We start from the raw sequence: 15,850 nt of genomic DNA on the forward strand, positions 1-15,850 counted from the left end.
AAGAGATGTATTTGTGAGCTATCTCCCTGAAAACATAAGTCTAAACAAGCAGAAAGGTGTCTGTACAGTTGCCGTTGTCACTATGAAGTAGATATAATCAGGCTAGATTTAATGATGGTCCAATTGAAAACAAGGTTTATAAAGGAGAGTGTGGGCTTTTTAATAACTGGAATTGCATATAAAATAGGTTAAAGCCATATGCAGAACAAAAATAGAATCATTTAGATTTAAATAGAATCATTTCAAACCTGTTTTAAACAACCCTCAGAACGTAACATTAAACTATTGTTCATTTTCATAAAATACAGGATATTGTTATGGTTCAGAGCAAGCCATTATAGATAACAGGACGCAATTGCACTGTACATTGTCATTAGTGGAGATGTCACATTTTGCAGTGTAGTTGCTCAAAGTAACGTGTATCAGCTTACCAAAGACTATATGACAGTTGCAATTTATTTTTGCCTTTTTTTCTTGTTTATTAATCTCACAATTTGTTATAAAGGCATTTTTTGGCTGTTTACTTCCAAGTAGCTCATTCTTACAATGTATGACATTACAAATAATTCAACCTCCCATTGCATTATTACAGCAGCGGGTAATAGCAAAGCAACACATGGTGCATTGTAGGGTTGTTAAATCACAGCCCTATCTCCACAGCTGCTATAGACATGCAAACAAACATAACTTGTTTTCCCCATTTTCTCATTTACCCTCATATCTCCCTATTTTTTTTTTCCCTCACTTTTCTCTGTTGCCCAACATAGATAAGCAATGAAATAAATAACTTGAGAAGAACATGTTATTTGTCACAAGCTACTTGACTCTAAGTAAAATTAATGGCAAAACCCTCGAAGGCTTCAGAGGTGCCAAGACAATTCCATTGTCCCACAGACACTCAGTGAGCATTGCATCCCTAGACTTTCTAATGTCCCCAAACACCTTGGAGAACCATAGAATATCCTGAGTAGGAAAGGACCCACAAGGATCATTGGGTCCAACATTTGATGTATTCTCAAATATGTTTGCATCCTAACCCTTTTATCCCTATCCTCAGAGTTTCGCTTAGAGCAGTGCCAGACTTTTGACCCCTACTGGGAAAAAAAATGTATACATACGTGTGTGTGTGTGTGTATATATATATATATATATATATATATTAAAAAGAGCTAAGAGCTAAAGACTATCAACTATTCTTAAGTACTGTGACAGGTCCTCCTTGGGTATGTCCACATGACAGGTGGACAGACTGCTTTGATAAGCGAATTTAGAAACCAGAAGCAATATAGCAGCATTCCCCCTCAGAGCTACTAATTAACCTCACCAAAAGTGAGATGTAGTTCAATGCTTTGCTCAAATATATAAGTCACCCTGCATGATGTTGCTGTTTGGTAGCACCAATATATCCTTGCCATCAAAGCCAGTTTGTTTTCATCTGACATCTGCTCCTTTGTGAAAACACTTAAGTCTCAGTTGAGAAGCATTCAGAGAAGCATTCCCATGACCATTACCTACAGCTCATTAGCCTTTTTACCCACAATTTGTTCAGAAACCAGGGAAAATGTTGCTAAATCCATTACTGGACATTCTCACAAATCATGTTGAGAATCAAATAAAATAGGAACAGATAATGGAGGGGGATTTTTTTTTTTTTTTTTTTGTCACCAGCCCTTTGCTTACACAAAATAGCGACCTTCAATTTTCAAATATCAGTCTAAGGGAATCACAAAAGGAAACCCTCTGAAGGAGACTGAACAAATACACTGAGACTGCTAGGTCACAAGAACTTGACCAGTTCTGACATACAAGAAATGTTTTTCTTGTCCTAAGCCTTTTCACCAGCAGGATTCTCTTGGGCCAAAAGGATTATATTCAGTACTTTTGTAAAGGCCAAAAAGAACCATTTCTAAAATCTGGTCAACTTTCTTCTTTGCTCTTTTTGAATGGTGCACAAGAGAGCAACCAAATGGGCTTAAGCTTCCATTTAACATTTTTGACATTTTGCTCCTCTGGTGATGGAAGGAAGGGCAGACAGTTAACTTCACTGGTGCTCACAAAGGAAGATATGTCAACAGAGCTTAGACTATATCTTTAGACCTTCACAGGTGTTCTGAAGATTGATGTCAGAAGCCACACTAAGTACTTTGCCACTTTTTTTTTTTTAATCATTCAATGATCCCTGATGGACCTAGGGTTCCATAATGTTTTATTTCAATTTATTTGATAAAGCTAACTCTCAGTGCTACTACAGATAATTTTAAAAGCTCCCTTAAAATATTAACTAGCATCTTGGGTCTGCAAAAGGAAAAACTTATCACCTAATCACAGCACTACTGAATTACAGAAATTACAGACAGAAAGGAACATCCGCTCTATCCATATGCCAGTGAAGGATTGTCCTCCACAGTACACTTTCTACTTTTTTCTCATCTAATTTTAAGCTGTTTTAAGAGGTAGGTCTTTCAACACTTCTCTTTCTATTCTGCACTCTGAATTTAGGTGTCATGAAGCTTTGTCATGGCATTCATCCCTCATTTTATTTTTCTAACTTTCAACCCATTGTTCTCAGTTATACCCCTTTGTTCCACTCCATAGGAATTCTTCATCATAACTGGTCTTTACTGAGCAAGTATTTCAAGATAGTTATCATGTCCTCTGCTCTATTTGCATATACAGTCAAAATATATTGCACTCCTAATATCACCTTACAAATCAGATCCCTTAGTTACTTAATCTTTCTGGTTGTTCTTCTATAACTTTCCTCAAATGTGCACACCTCTGAGGCAGTAGCAGGCAAAGATATGAATTTTGCCTTTGGGCTATGCTCAGCCTAAAGACACCAAGAACATATTAGTGTTATTTCACCAACCTCCCCCTCCCCCCCAAAAAAAAAAAAAAAGCATTGTCTGTCATTGCTGTTATTGAGCCCTGCATTATAGCATGTTACAGCAGAAGGTAGAACAGACAGCTAGAAGGTATGTGCTGTAAAACCATGGCAAGGATAAAGGAAGAAAGGAAAATACTTTGATGGAACAGAAAATGGCAACACAGAAGATGGAAAAAGAAAGAAGAAAGCAATCCTTCATTAACACATTCACTTTCACAGAATCACAGAATTTCTAGGTTGGAAGAGACCTGAAGACAGCAACAGAAGATTAAAACTGTTTTTAGTAGTTACTACCTTATAAGACCAAATTTCCAATGGCAGAACAGAAAATAGTTGAAAGGTTAAAGCTGGAATAGGACTAGAGAGTGAAAGAAGAGCAGAGGAAGCATAGACATTAGAAGTCCTGGTTTTGGCTAAAGCATTGGTGAGCAAGGCAATGAAGATTCTCTCTGAATCACAACCACCCTTCAAATTTTAAGAACCCTGAGGAACTCTAGGAGTTGATGAAACAAGATCAAATACCTTTCTAAAACCTTTTTTCTAAATATGAAATCTCATTGTACTGTTGTGCTCTACTGGTAAGAATTTGTCTTTGACTTTAAGGCCTACGTGCAACATTTCTCAAAGGACTGCATTCATTGCCTACCCAGCTGTCCACCTGGTCAGAGGTGGATATGCTTTTTAGCGAATAAAGTGTTAGTTTTAATTAAAAACAGATTTACATATGTTGGTACTACCATTTTCAGAAGCATATATTTCCTTTTCTTATTTTTAAATTTTCACCTTGGTTCATTATTCTTTGGAATTGGAAAAAGTCCACTTAAATTGACCTAAGCAATTTGTATATATAATATAATCAGACTTTAATCTACAGAAATAACCAGATTACTCATGTAGAAAAGACCACTAGGGTTTTTGGGAAAGCACAGTATTGTAGTTAGCAGATTACTATGGTAAGGAGAAAAGTCCTATCTTCAATTAAATGGAGGGGGAATGCTTTCTGGGACATGGAAGAGTATTGATCATTGATTGGAAGTTGATTTATTATTTTTTTACTTGTGGTTCTACACCGCATTTGCTTGTTTCTTCCCTTTTCCTATTCCCTTCAATTAAATTACCCTTATCTCAACCCATGAGACTTTTTTTTCCTCTTTCCCAACACATTTTTTCTCCTCCTCTTCCTCTGAGGAGGGGGAATGAGAGCACATTTGTGGTGGAATTTGGCTGGAGTTTGACTGCCCAGCAGGGTAAAACAACTACACCCCTCAAACTAGCAGCTCTAAGGACTGCACACCTCATTACAACTGAAAGGGAAGACAAATTCAACAGTAGATCTTCCTTTTGTATTTACAGAGTTTTCCTAGTATACATGCCAGGTATTTGACTAAAATTTCTGTGAAAAAAGTCTCAGGTGTTTCCATAGCTCTGTCCTGAGCAACAAGACAGAAGGTTTAGGAGAGGCAAGGAGCAATGACCAAGATGTCAGAAGCACAATTATCACACTGTACTCTATTAAATATAGTAAGAACATTTAAATGAAATTGGACATTTCCTTTCTGTAAGATATTGTCACTATTTTATATGAAAGTGTTACATATTCTTCCCTGACAAGGACATGTTCTACAACTGGAATAATTTTTTAATTTTGTCAGGTTTGATTTTCACTTTTAAATCAAAGAACTACACAAGTGACTCCCCCCATAATTATTGTTCATACCATCACATGCATTTAAAAATTACAAAACACTTCTCAGGCTGCTAGCCTACTCCCTTATCTTCCCTGGATTATTTTTTTTTGTGCATGTGAAATTCCAGAAATGTCTCAGCTATTTAATGCTTTTGGTTCCCAAACAATAGTGATTGATTTTGTTTGGTCTGGCAACCACAAATTATTCCATAATCATTTTAGCCTGCCAGCCATGCTTACATTGACTTGTTTGCGTTTTAAGAAAACACAGCGATTGTAATGAAAAATGGATAGGGCTAGAGGCAAATAAGAGATTTTTCTCTGCTGTGGAAAATGTATCTAGTTTCATTGTCTACACAGAATAGGTTTGGCTTTCCCGTGAAAGCAAAATTAATTTAAAGAAAAATAAAAGGGCATTTTACTTTCCCTTTAAACTTGCCTTGCAACTAGCCACGGTTTTATTTTCTCATTTTTCCTGCTTTATAAAAGGAGAACACAGAAAATGGTGATTCTTTTTATTTTTGATACAAAGTAGTAAAAGTTATTTGAAGAGGAGAAAAGGAACCTGGAATTGAAACCTCTGAATTCATAAAAGCAGCTTTGAGATTACATGATCAAGAGCAAAAGGAGTCAGACTAGGGCAAGGTACACTGGTGGCCATGCACATGAACATTTATTAGAGGGCAGGTTGGCATGTTTTGCTAACAGGCTCAGGAGTCTAAAGACCAGGTCAGGACAGCAAATGCCTGGCTGCTAAGCCTTATCAGGGGCTGCTGCCTTCTCCTGTACTGTTCAGCTTATTCATTCCTCATGGCAGCAAATTCATGCATTGCTGACAGTGCTGATGACTTTTACTCACCCTGTACTGTGACAAAGCTATGCCTTCAGCATCCATTACACAACTTCAGTTTGTGGTATGCATCAGGTTGACTGTAATCCGGGGTGCTACAGGAGGTGCTCTTGGCTGCCAGCAACTAGTGGGGCTGAGGCCTGTACATGGAGAGGAACAAAGCCAGGCAACCAGGACATGCTGGGGTCCACCCAGCTGGAAAGCAGCTCTGCAAAAAAGGACTTAAGTCTTTTCCACCCTCAACCATTCTGTGAAGATGGTTTAAGTGGGTCCTCAGAAGAGTCTGCTTCATATTCTCAACCCAGCTTCAGGAATACATCATTCTTCCAAATATATAAACAATGATGATATTGGAAATGGCACTTGCAGTAGAAGGAAAAATGCATGCAGTTCTTGGTCCAGCTGAAAATTCAGTCTAGAAGAAAATGTGAGATTAATAAAAGGAGGTAGATGCAAGGAAAAAGGAAAGAGAAAGACGGAAAAATAAGTACATCCTACTGTTGGACATTATTACTGTACTTCATAGAACGACCTGAAAGACAATAGAAATTCACCAAATTTACGGGAATGTGGAAAAAAATGAAGTATGGCAAACAAAGTACAGGAACACGCAGTTAAAATGTATGAGCTACCTCTGTATGGCCTAATAAGTGTTACCATTATAAGCTCATTTCTGTGTGACAGACTGACAAAAAGCTAGTAAGGTGTGTGTGGAAGGACAAATAGGCCCACATTTAAACCAAGTTTGTGGTGTTCTCTTCAAGTCTTGAGCTGAAGATATTGGCATAAAACCAAATTAGCTTCCAAAAACATTCTCAAAGTTTTATACGAAGTCACTTTTACATCAAGGGAAAAATCCAGGATTTTTTTCTTAAATATAGATGCAAAATTGCTCATGTTCACTCTATAACAGACACCTCTTTGAGTGAGAGTACATGTCTGTGGGTATGGGAGGATAAATACTCATGGGAAAACAGCACACCAAAGAGGAACAAACTCTGGATTGAGACAGCACGTCAAATTCTTGCATGGATTGACGAGCTTAGGAGCAGTGTCACATCCATGGGAACTGAAACTTAGGACACCAAAACTCAGCCAAGCCTAAACAAAACCACCAGCATACACTAGTATCAACAACAGACCTCAACATCCAGGGGAAGTGGTGGCTGCTGTCTGGGCAGGCTACAGGACAACCTCTCCCCCCCACACACACAGGCATATATCAATATGATGGATGTCTGAGCAAACAGATAGGGTTTGCCCCTGAGAGCTCTGCTATAACAAAGTATGAACATACAAGTCAGTTTGATGTGAAAAACATTTTCTGCTTATTATTAATGGAAAAAAGCTGTTTTTAAAGAAAAATGTGTTCCACCAGTACCATTACTGATCTATATATCCAACCCCAGTTTGACCCTGCTAGGGAAAAGAGAATTTGCAACACTTGCATCCAACTACAATCTCACTAGATTTGAAATTCCTTACAGTTCTTTAGTTTCTTGCCACAAATAGTCCACATAGCACTAAGTGCAAGTATATCCTATGAGTTGTTTCAGTGAAGCACTACTAATATATCATATTTAAGAAGTTTTGTTCAGAAGCAAAGACAGCCTTTTACAAGGAGTTATTGGATCTCAGCTCCTGAAGACTTCATACAATGGAAGGAAGCAAGACTAAGTGCAATAAATCTATCTTTCATGTCAATACAAAGCTCATTGCTGAGGTCTATTGCATTTCATAGGAGTTTTAGGAGGTTCAGAAGCAAAACACTCACTTGAAGCTCCATCAAACATAGCTATGTCAAGTTCAAGTCAGTGGTTTTGAAATACTTTATTTAGGAAGATGGCAGACAGCTGAAGTCTGTCAGATTCTCCCAAGCAATTCAACCTAGCAGCAATTCAGCAGCTGCTGCTTCAGCTGCTCCAACCCAAACAAAGCCCCCTGTACTTCGCTCTTCTCTTGGGCAAGCATTCTGCTCTGAGACAGCTGGAGTGCAGACATGTACACACATTCTTTAACTGTTAACACTCCCAGCTCCCTAGAATATACAGCCAGCTATCCAGGAAGCACAAAACAACCCAGTGTTGAGGCAGGATAATCATAGTGGTCATACAAATCTAACTGCCCACTGTACCATGTTACCCCAGGGAAAAATATGTCAGGAAATAATCATCTTTGGTTAGGGCTTGTTGGCTTTCCATTTCCATCCCATTAACTTCACATGCTGTGTGGGCCCATCTTACCTCCCAAATCTTAGCTGCCACACTATTATACTTTCACTATTATAAACATCTAGAAACAAGTAGTTTCACTGTAATATATTCTTACATGCTGAGGAGTCTCAGCTAAAGATGTACTCCTTTAGGTATGTAGAAAGGCATTTGAGGTAACAGACAAGTTTTAAGAAGGAACATCAAGAGGAACAGAAATAGATCCACTGGTGATGCTTTAATCAGTGTTCCATAGATGTGGAGGTAAAAGACTGAAGACACATACCAGCAGCCTCAAACTGGAGTTCATTAAGTGGGAGGAATCAGTGCATTTTACAGTTCTGATACTACACCACAAGTTTTCTTTTAATGTTAGAACACAAAGTTAAAAGTGCAATTAAACTTTAATTAAATTTCAGAAGAAACATTCTGTTTTGCCATTTCTTAAACCCAAGCTTTCTGATGTTCCTTCAGATTGATTTATTTGTGCCTCATTTCAGCAGACTGAGAAAGTAAGAATTTGTCCAAAGATTCAACTGTATTTTCATATATATGCTGAGAGGTAATTTGATACACTTTTTAAACACATTTCCTATGCAGTGGTGGACCTAGTCCTCTTACCCCATCATAGGCCAAACAGCTAATAGTAGTCTTTGCAGACCTCATACCACTTTGTGGGTCTCACTGTGACCAGGGTCTGAAGCAGACACAGCAAGTAGATAGATTCCAAGTAGCCAGATCCTGCACTTATTCCCAGTGACAGCCTGGGAGAATTAAAGTTCTGAGCACCAGAAAAAAATAAGATAACAGGACGAATAAGTGAAATTGTCTGAATTAAACAGAAGTGTTCAGTTTCCCATTAAGTTAACAGGAAAGAACTGAAAAATTTGTAGGTGCATCTTCAGAAATGTCAGAGTTCATGAATTCAGATCCATCCTGCTCTCCTACTTCCTCCTTTCTGGAAGTTTCAGTACCCCAGGTAATAACAGAATCAAGGGGGTAAATTTTCCTCTTTCTGGATCATAATTTTACCACGCTTTGGAGTGTCAGGAAAGCTATTTAAAACAGTTTATACACTAATTAAGTTCATTTAAAGCAAACCCAGAAGACATCAAACAGCCAATATAAGCAAGCTACCATGACATCTACTTTATGCTTTATAACCCACAGAGGTTGCAGTTCTTCCAAGCAACTGGCACTTGGTGGGTGCCTCACTGAGGGTCTAACACAGAGAAGCAACAGCAACAGATGCCAGGACAACAGTTTGCCTCAGAAAGTAAAGCCGATCTCCCTTGAACACATTACTTTCCCATTGATAGATTAGGACAGTGAGAAAAAAAAGAGAACACCTTTTGATTTGATTCAGACTAAGAAAGTGGCCCAAATGAAAGAAACCAGAGGTAGACTTTTCATAAATGGTTTCCAGCCCTACAACAAAAACATTCTCATCTTTCCTAGTTTGAATACAAGGTCCCTTTGACATATCCAACCAAGTCATTCAGATGTTCAACCAGAATCCAGAACAACCCCACCAATAGACGACAAAGTGCTGAGTTGCATCCAAGGATAGCAATGACATTCTACCTCCCAGGCATCTCCCTTCTGCGCAACCACAAATCAACAATATTTGATAAGACCAGTCCATGCAAGATCTCTAGTCTATTGACCTCAGCTTAATGAAATTCTACCTTCTAGCCTAGATCAAAGCTAATACCAAAATCCAGGGCTCAACCTATTTACTGGAGCTAGGTTACTTACAATTTGCTCATTAGCCATTTTAACACCACCCTCCAGCCCTCCCACCCCCCCGCAATATCCAGCATAGCAAGTCACATGTGGCCCTTTCTTCTTGTCAAGAACAGGACTGAAAACAGCCCCACACAAAATATTTTAACTTGAATGTCCTTGAGGGTCACAGACTTTTCTCTCAAAAGGATAGTCTGTGAGGGGGACAGCTGACTCCATGCACCTTCCTGATTCTGCAACACAACAAATTCACAGCAGCTGTCTTGCCCACGAATTAAACCAATAAATGTCAGCTGCAAATCTGGCTTTAAACTGGAAGCATTTGTCTGAACTCTGACAGGAGCAAACAGCATACACTGCTGCTTAACAGCAAGCTGTTAGCAGCTGGACAGCATAGAAGTTCAAGGAAATCAAATAAAAGGCTATTAGAGCTGCAGTTTCTCCACTAAAGTAGCCAGTCCTATCCCCAAACTTCTGTCACCACATCCCGCAAGTTGTGATGGGCACCATGGACAATATGGGGGCAGAGAAGGGAGGAGGGGAGGAGTACTGAGATTTTCATTTACATTTATTAGAAACAAAATGGGAACAGATTGAAGCTCACTGCTCTGAGCTGCATCCATCTCCATTCTCTCAGCACCACAATCACTCCCCTGTGCCAAGCTGCTCATCTCAGTGGCACAGAGTCCAGCAAGACAGAGCCCTGGGGCATAGCAGCTAAATTATTCACAATTTGCCCAGGAAGGCTCTGAACACAATGCTTCTCAGCAAGTACCTTTTCTAAAGATGACAAAGGTTATTTATGTTTCTCCTTACATGATGCAGAAGTTATCACCACCCTGCAGAGGCAAAATAAAGTGAATGCTCTGTGTGCCTGGAATGGGCACTGCATTTGCACAGTGCTATCAGAGCTCAGAAAGACCTTATGGTTTCTGGTAAATGCCATCCTGCACTTGTCCTTTGATAAGATGCATATCTCTAATGTTTCAAGGATGTTCCTTAGGGCACTATTATCAGAGATACGGAGGACAATGAAAATGCTGTGACTTCAGAGATACACAACTGTAAAGACCTGCAGGAAGATAAAATAATCAGGAAGGATATTAAGAGCAATATTGTACATCTAACAATCTCTTCAAAAAAGTATGTTTCAAGCCACAGATGTGAAGCTATTTGCTGCTGCAGTTTGCTGTAGATGAGCTGCAGTCTGACTTGCAATCCAAGCTGGGTGAATACTCCCTGCTCTAAAAAGCACAAGACCAGTGACAAGGAGCTGAGAATCTGGAGGGCCACATGTCTTGCTGTTATGCCATAGGAGATGCTGCTGCCCCCCACACCATAGAGTGACAGTCCTGGCAGCCGGTGAAAAGTAACTGCCTTAGGCATAGAAATGTCACAGGGGCAAGGGGAGGGGGGGGGAATAAAACTAACCACTATCCCACAGGTATTGGGAATAAAGCATTTTCAAGCATAGAAAGCTACATTAAAAAGGGTAAGGAGCCTTTTTGCAGAGCTTTTTTTTTAATTCTTAAGTAACAGGGTGTTTTTTTCCTGCTTTCTAGCAGTGACGAGATACAAACGATGAAGAAAATACCCATATTTGCCCACAGCTATGTGTCAGACTGAACCATGTCAGCTCCCTTCTGAGTTATGAAAGGATTCATGCTTTAAAAAAGTCAGATGACTGCAATACATGGCAAAAGGTTTTCATATACCTAGAGGATATAAAAAAGTTACTGTAACCCACAACATTTTAACTGATCTAAACTCCCAAAGGTTTAGAGGAGAAGAGAGAAAGAAAGTGGTAGAAGTAGCAAGTAAAACCATTCCTGATTATTGCTGGTAATGCAGGGGAACACTGCCAAACCCCATATATTTGCAAAGTTATCCTAATAACTACACAATAAAATGCAGCAAAATACAGAGGTGGGATTGAACCTCCAGATTTCCATCCACAACTGTAAATGCATTGTAGATAGCTATTCACAATATTCATCTCCCCACTCTAGTTTCCTCAAAAATAATAGTAGGGAGTTGTATCACAGCAAAAGAGACCATCAAGGACTATCAACTACAGAAATGCAATATAGTCTCCAGCTCAGAGGGCCCCTAAACTGCTGATTGCCAGAAGCTAGAAGAGCCCATCAGAGCTGCCAGTTTGACTTATTCCCTCACTCTTTCCATAGGCATCTGCTGCTGAGGCCACACAGTGGGATGGAGCGACCTGTGCTCCAAGCTGGCAGGACTGTTCTCACACTCTTCCTCACCAGTCTGGATGAAGGCCAAGACTTTGAATGGTGTCCCCAAAATCCCAAAAATGTCACACAATGGTGACAAAACAGATACTTTTACAAAATGAATTGGAAGTAGAAGGTGATGGGTGTTATGAGCAAAGAAAATGAAAAAATGTACACCATAGACAACGAGTTATAGACAGGAAAATGAGAGGATTTAAGTAAAATCCATATGTCCTTCCACAGGGAGAAGACCTGAATAAAATTGTAATCCCTTTATAGTAAAGGATATTGAAGTGAAAGTACCTGCCTTGGAGACACCAAGTGCAGTTGATACAGGCACTCTGATACAGTCAATGCCTACATTAATAATAGCCTTGGTGACCCATGAGATCAACATGAAATGAACCTGTTCCAATAAGACTCTTATAGAGAATGTAAATAGGAACAGGTTTATCATGATCCTACAGCTGTTGTGGTCTCAGAAGCATGTGCCACAAGTGTGCCATTATTTATCTAGCTCAGTAGGCAGAGTTTTCATGAGGATTTATGGCACTTAGTCATGTCTTTCTTAGCATAAAGAAGAATTTAGTCTGTGCAGAGCAAATAGCTAGGAAAAGCAACCTGTGCATGAAAGCTTGTCATAGCAAGGGCATGATAGACAGGAGTACTCATCTCTCAAAGTGAGGAGTGAGAGCCTCTCAAAGACTGGAACCACTGAAGGACATCTACAGAAAGAGAACTTAATAGACTTTAATAGACTTCGATGATTTTTCATATTTTCCATGCAAACACATTTTCTACTTTAGGCTGCAGGTGCTGCTGTTAGCTAGAGACATGGAACATACCTTTCTCCCCTTCTAACAGTACACAAACTGTGCTTCAGCTCCCAAATGTACATGGAAAAAATTGCTGAATCAAGTATTATGCTTAGTAACATTTCCATAGAACTGCAAACACAAGAGACCTGAATTATTTCATTTCCATAACTCAGGCCTGTAAGTATTCATAATTAACTGCTGTCCCGAGTAATTGCCCACAAGAATCTCTGCCACTGTGAGCAAAATAGAACCCAGCCTGAAGATATACTGTTGTTAAAGTAAATTGAATTAAAAGTTAAAGTGTAAATAAAACCAGAAGCAAGTACTTAAAACCAGTTATTTTTATTTCTCCTCCCTTTCCCAGCAATAAAAAGTACTGGTATGTTCAACATGAAAGTATGTTCTTTCTTTTAGCAAATGGAATGAAAATAGGTCACCATTCAGAGGGAAAAAAAAAAAAATAAATCAAACCAGACAAAATCTGAGGTGTTTCTAGGTCAGGACCTGTTGATGAACTTGCCCCCTCCCCCCCCCCACTTCAGCCTGTGCTGGAAAAAGCAACTCTGTATAGCCCCATGCTCCTCCAGACTCAACATAGGAGTGAGTCACAGACCAAGACAGCAATCCTAACCCAAAGATATTAATGTAATGTCCGCTTACATTTTGTAATGTCATTAATTCCATAGGGAAGATAAGAACAGAAAAGTTACTGATACGTAAGTCATCCAGCACTGGAAAGGGCTAATAGCTCCTCCAAAAGGAATAAAACAAAACATGTCATAAGGAAAATCCTGCCTGATATAGCTGAAGTAACATGAAACAGCATCTGAATTGGAGAGAAAAGAAAAAGAAAACTGATAATGGTGCCTGTGTCCACTTCATCCTCATAAAGTAAGAAGCAAAAGTCCAATACCACTTTGGAAGACAGATAAAAGAGCATCATATCACTGGGTGCTCAGAGGAAAACACCTCTCTGCACCAAATTCAGTGAATTGATACTGAACCACTATTGATCAAAGTGGCTGTGAAATGCTTGAAGTGCAGCCGTACTTAAGCCTTTTAAAATAAAGTAACAGAAGAAAAAAAGTATAGTAAGGTATGGTCTGGTCACGCACAGGCCCAACAGCCAGCTTCCACAGCAGTGGGTACAACAGAAAATATACATCAACAGAAGTCTTCTTGGAGCAGATCGTTAACATTCAGTTATATACATATACAACAGAAGCACAGAAACTGAAGAACCAGGCAGGCAGAACAGCAAACATCAACTTCTACACCTGAAAAGGATGCTAAGACAGGGTTTTCTTTAATGTTATTTTTACTATCAAAATTGTTGCAACTGTTAAAATGTTTTTTGTTTCAAGGCCTGTTTCCAGCCTTCTCTCTAGTTACACCTCAGCTTGTTTACTTCACGATACCCCAGTCACACTCAGTTCTCTTCTGTCCATCTGCTTGCAATTTCTCTGAAAACACCAGTATGATCTGTACCTAGGTCTTACCTCACCTTCAGGCTGAAACTTCACCAAGGCACTTACTGGCAACCAGGAACTGAGAAGCACTTATGGGTCCCACAGATTAGATTCAGGTTTTATATTTGTTACTACTCATATATTCACATAAGTACAAGAAAAAAAAAAAAAAATCAGCAACATTTAAACTCAAGTCCAACTTGCTGAGCAAGCAGAGCTGATAACACAGCATCCCAGGAGAGGCCCAAAGCTCTTGGAAATACTAGAGCAGAACCGACGATGTAATTGAATCAATGTCAGTTAACCAAAGAAATGCCACTGACTATGAATAGGTAGAGACTTCTAGTCAATTGAAAAATACTAGTACAGAAACGGATTCAATAAGAACTCCTTAATCAATAAGCTTTTCCAGTATTCAGACAATTTTCTGACTAATGAATACTCTTATATGCATATTGAAGTCTAAGCATTCCCCAACACAAGCAAAATAAATCAAGAGGGAAAACAGTAAGGGTCACTATCCACAAAGTCTCCACTTTATATTTCATGTAAAACTTGCAATTTTATAGCTTGGAGAATTTCATGCACTTGAAAGCTACGAAGATTTCTACTGAATAATTACTATCTCAAAACCACAGAGCCGTCTTAAGCACCAGAGTCATAATTTGAAAATTCAATTGTTTAATAAAGGCAGTGCAGTTCTACTGGCTGGGTTTTGATTTTTTAAAAAAGCCCCTTACATAGAAAGGTAGAAAAAGAGAAAGTAGGAAAGTATTCATGAACTGATTCAACATTCAGTAGAACTTCCTGTCCAGTTGGCTTGAATGTTCTTCTCCAGAGTCACAGTCTCTCAGACTGAGACATTGAACTAAAATACTGGGAACCAGGGAGAGATCAAAGGTAACTTCAGAAGTTCTTCATATAGGACCAGCAGCTCAAGTGAGAGCTACTCTACCACAGGTAATAGGCCACTGGGGATTCAAAGAGCAATGCAAAGAAAAAAAATGAGCAGGAGGATGATTTTATTTTTTTAATACTGTAAATGCAACAGAAATATAAAGTAGCATATCTAAAAAGTGTGGAGAAAAACTATGAAGGTTATTGGCAAGAGCACTCAGAGCAAAGAGGAAAGACATAAGGGAAAGAAAGTCAAACTGCAGTCCTTCTTCAGTACCTTCTCAGAAGGCTGCTGCCTTTTCTAGGTTTCTTTTGCTTTGGTGCAGAAAAGTAACCAAACATAAATCCTTTTTATCTACAAAGTTAGACATTTAACACTGGCATTTGAATACTATTGTTTCCTCACAGGAACTACCAATGAAGTAAAAAAAACTCAACATTCTAATATATTAAAAAAATCTTTGCATTAAGAAGAATGAAGTACCTTTATCATTTTTATATAAAAGAAAGGAGCAGAAGAATCTAACATCTCATATGCTAAGCACCTTTCTTGTTTCCCCCTGCTATTTCATGTTGGTTGTAATTGAGACCTATAGCTGATGAGTTTAACATCCAATCAGAGGAGACACATGAATTGTTTTAGGGTTAACACCCTGTAATTGGCCCCACATATGTAGGAGACCAATACAAAGACAACAAACACTGGCAGCAGAATAGGATTACATGCAGGTATGGTGCAAGCATCAGATACATCCACATATTGGTGAGAGATTGATAAACAACAAGTCTAATTTGAAAATAAAAATATTAAGAAAGAAATATCAAAGATCCACTCATGCACAACTTGCATCTGCATTCACTGTATAATCAGGACAGGCACACACTACCAAAGAATATCAAGGATAGAGTCACAGATAGTGCCTAAACAGCTAATAGGTTTGCTTCCTCCCTTCCTCTATCTGAAGATATAAAACCCACAGATTATCCCTCTGTTGCACTCACCTTACAATTTGAACAGAAGAGTATAGCCTTTTTTTTTTAAGCAGTTT

General features: G+C 38.9%; 1 long non-coding RNA gene across 2 annotated transcripts in view; it reads right to left on the reverse strand.

The window, feature by feature from the left end:
• Nucleotides 1-15,850, reverse strand: part of LOC311439214 — a 288,783-nt gene that overhangs the window by 249,387 nt on the left and 23,546 nt on the right. The window lies entirely within an intron of this gene.

Source organism: Aythya ferina (assembly GCF_964211825.1).
Source record: "Aythya ferina genome assembly, chromosome: 6".
In the NCBI taxonomy this organism is placed as follows: Eukaryota; Metazoa; Chordata; class Aves; order Anseriformes; family Anatidae; genus Aythya; species Aythya ferina.